This window comes from Epinephelus lanceolatus, chromosome 8 (genome assembly GCF_041903045.1).
Source record: "Epinephelus lanceolatus isolate andai-2023 chromosome 8, ASM4190304v1, whole genome shotgun sequence".
Lineage (NCBI taxonomy): Eukaryota > Metazoa > Chordata > Actinopteri > Perciformes > Serranidae > Epinephelus > Epinephelus lanceolatus.
Window position 1 is genome coordinate 2,860,284 of NC_135741.1, and position 4,221 is coordinate 2,864,504.

The window sequence follows — 4,221 nt, forward strand, 5'->3', positions numbered from 1 at the left end:
AATAAGCATATTTCTAATACAACAAATGCTGTCTTTTTGGTGACTTGCTTGGTAATTTTAGCCATTTCTAGTCTTTAAGAAATATCCAAATAAAACAGGAAATAATAGTTGAACTAGTTTACATATGGTCACACAGGGTTCCTGCACATTTTCATGGACACAATTTGGACAAAATGATGTGTCAATGATCCATAATAAAGTTTCCATTACCATTCACGAGGCATACCAACAGAACCATGTGGTCCACTTTACTCCAAATGTTAATCATATTATTACAGGCGGACTGCAGACACGGACCAGTAGAGCTCCCAGAGTAGGAGTTTGTCGTCCGTTCAAACACCAAACACACTTTGTCAATGATTTCAGCGTCAGACACCAACGTACAGAGGAGCTGTTCACGGCGGTGTGATGGGCACTGGGTGGCAGCTATTTCTGACGCCGCGGCCACAACTGAACTCGTCAAATACAACAGCTTTGTCGGTTAAAACTCTTCACATCGGTATGATACTGAGCAGTGGCTGTCTGCGAGAGGAAGTCTGTATAGGGCACCCAATGTGTTTTGAGTAATTTTCAGAGGAAGGTAAATCTATACTACTATACAAGCTGTACACTGGCTACTTTAAGTTATATCAAAGTGTCATTTCTATAGTGTTGTCCCATGAAAAGATATAATGAAATATTTGCAAAAATGGGAGGGGTGTACTCACTTATGTGAGATACTGTATGTCTCGTGACATTACGTCAGCAAGAACTCACCTTGAGCCAAATCATGATGTTTTTTTCTAAACCTAACCACGGCCTGTTTTCGCCTAAACTTCGGGAATTAAACCTAAAAACAACATTTTACATTCTACGTTTATGTTTGAAAAAGACTGTATGCCTCCAACAAGCAGAAACTGTACATTTCCTGTAAAAACACGTGTATTTTGAAAAGCGTCAATTGACAAGTCAACCATGAACGTCCAAAACTGAAGCAGCAAGTTTGACGTTTAGGCCCGCTTACAAAGCGGCTCGATCTCGATCCCCGGCTCCTCCAGTCTGCATGTCACAATATGCTTGAGCAAGATACTGCTGCTGATGGCTCTTCCATCAGTGTGTGAGTGTGTGTTAAAAGAGAGTGAGCAGCAGGTGGCACCTTGGATGTTAGCCTTGCTAAACAAACTGTAAAAACAAACAAACAAACAAACAAACAAACAAACGTCGCACATCAACACATTTTGAAGCTATGTTACATCAACAGATAAAAAAAAATGCCTCACTGTTACTTTCTCCACTGATAATGACTGTAACAATTTCATTACACACAACAAATTTCCATGACTTTTCCAGGTTTTCCATGACTTTGGGGACTCCAGTCACAAGTCAGCATTGGCCCATTTTTAAGCCACATAAGTTGAGACCCGCTGGATCAACACATCCTCACTGTGACCTCGTCACATGTCCACGTTTGGTCATGGACTTTCCACGTCCACATATGACGTCCAAGGTACCCTGGGTGTGTTGGTTGTTGACGTTCTGGGACGCCGTGTCAACTTCAGCCTGTTACATGCATTGTCTGTTTTCAAAATACACTTCTGTTTTCACAGGAAATGTACAGTTTGCATACAGTCTCTTTCAAAATAAAAGCAATTTTTCCCATTCAACAACAAACGCACGTGGTTGAGTTCAGGCAACAAACACACGGCTTTGTAATCTTAGGGGATGCAAACACCGCTCTCTTGGATGAAAGTCAGTGGTTGATGGACCTATCGCCCACCCTACTCAGACTTCTCATAGCCTTAACTTTCATTCTTGTCCCATCGCATTTCCCCCTGATGCCACCAGCTGCCGTTAAACTATAATGGCGACCTGCTGCCTATAATGCCAACGTTAAACGACGTCACTAACTAAGCGCTGGATTTCAACGACTTCAGAGTGAGACCGGGTTGACAGGATGAATTGATCAACCTTTTTTGAGCAAATTTGGCTATTTTCTGACATTTTTGAACAAAGTGTTAAAATGTTAATCAGAACAATAATCTGCAGAACAATAAATAATCAAATCAAAATTGTTTGTTGTAGCCCAACTTTTTTTTCCAGAAATTAGTGTTTGTATCTTAAAACATGACACAATCAGGCAGGATGCTTCGGGAGAATTCTAGAAAATACTTACTGAAATGATTTGTATCAGACACCAGCTGAAATGTTCAGTTGCACATTTTTAAAACTAGTTTTTAAGAAAATTACACTTTAAATTACAGACAGATAAGAAGGAGAATTTTGCACTACACCTTTAGAAGTACATACAGAAAACTCCAGACCCTCAGTCTTCCTGTTGCTGCTGGTAAAAAAAAAAAATCATGTGAAGTGATCTGAGTTTAAATCTCTTTTAAAGATCTGAAGTTGCACCTTTCCAGATGTTTCAGGAACCATCCACTCCTTGATTTTCCCGGGGCAATCAGCCTCCGAGTCCTCCCACAGAGGGTGATCCTCTCGGCAAAGCTTCCTCACTGGCGTCCCTCCTCCTCCTCCTCCTCTTCTTACTGCTGCAGCTTTCCTTCCCTCCTTCAGAATGATGATATGTCCAGTGTTTCCTCTCAGCCTGAGCAGCCCCGGCGCTTCACAGATGTATGATGGGATGGTGAAATGAGCCGGCGGTGGATCAGGAATCAGCAGACAGATCTGCGGCTCTCTGCTCGCTGCTCTCTCTTCTTCTGCAGCATCCTCACTGTGCTGGAACAACAGCAGCCTCCGCGGCAGCACAGCCAGCCAATAACCTGCAGCCGGCAATTAATTTTCCTCTCTGCGATGGCTTTCCTCCTCCTCCTCTTCTTCCTCCTCCTCCTCCGCTTCTCCCTCCCACCTGCTCTAAATCCCTGCTCGTCCCCCTCCCCTCCTTCTTTTCCTTTTGCTCTGTCTGTCTCTTCCTTCTTATTGTTCTTTACCTGTTCATTCATCTCTCTGACACTCAAATGTTTCTTGGCTTTCACACGTGTAAACATGTTTTTGTGTTTTCTTCAAGGCTCAACGCACACCCGGCAGACTGTTACCTGCATCTGCATATCACAGTTGTCAGAAGGAATCGTTTCATCTTCAAAATGTCAACTTTAATGGTTTAAACCAGCAGGAGCGTTTCACTCTCTCTGCTTGGATTCTTCCTCCTGCAGAGGGAGGTGAACGTGTCAATCTTTACGCTCAAGTGAGACGAGAAATCTGCAGAACTGGAGGAGACAACATGCATGTGTTTCATCTTTTTTTTCTGTTCAGGAGTTCATAAGTTCATGTCTTCCCATCAGTGCAGGCAGTCAGCCTCTGACAGGCAGAGTGTTGTTAGGAGCTGCTCCTGTTTCTCAGGTGTCATCTCAGGCCTCTCGGTGCTTTCTTATCCAGCAGAGTTCAGACTGAGCTACGCCACATGTTGGATCTGCTTTTCTCACAGTTTGAGCAGGAACAACCTTTTATTTTTTCATTTTCAGTCTCGCCCTAATCAATTAATCTTGAGGGACGTATCAGTCCAGCCAACGTTGTGTACAGTCAACACAAAACATGTTTCTCATTGATCAAAGTGGTGTGTCGATTTACTGTCCTCATGCACTGTTTGTACGTTTTACTATGAAAAGTAATCACCAAAATTCCTACATAACCCACCTAATAATGAGCCACTAATTTGTGCACGTATTTAGGAAGGCTGCAGTCATGTGAGTAAAGAAGTAAGTAAGTCAGGAGGCAGGCTGGGGTCGTGGATTTAATTACTGGTACTGATCGTGCCGCTGCTCATGTCCTGCTATTTTGTTCTGAAAATGTCAGGGTGCATAAACCAGGTGCGGACTTCCATCTGTGTGAGGAAATACAGCGAGTGCTGGACGAAGCAGTGAGTGACAACAACCCCGCCCACATTTAAGAGGAATGTCTGAACACACCGAGGGTCTAGGTACCATGTCTGAAGGCTTACTGCTGGCTCCAAAGGTGCTGGACTGAAAGGGTTTGGTGGAGACGGGGCTTAAATTGCCCACTGGTGTGAGTGTGAGTGTGAATGGTTGCCTACCCGTCCAGGGTGTAACCAGCCTCTCACCCAGCGACGGCTGGGATAGGCTGTTTTCGTTGCCTTACAGTGAGCTGTTTATATCTACATATGAGTCAGCCATGTTATCTCGTCGTGGCGGACTCTGTATATTTAAATTGAATAATAAGACATTAAAATTAATATTTTCCAATGTGATGTCACTGATGTTACATTTTCTC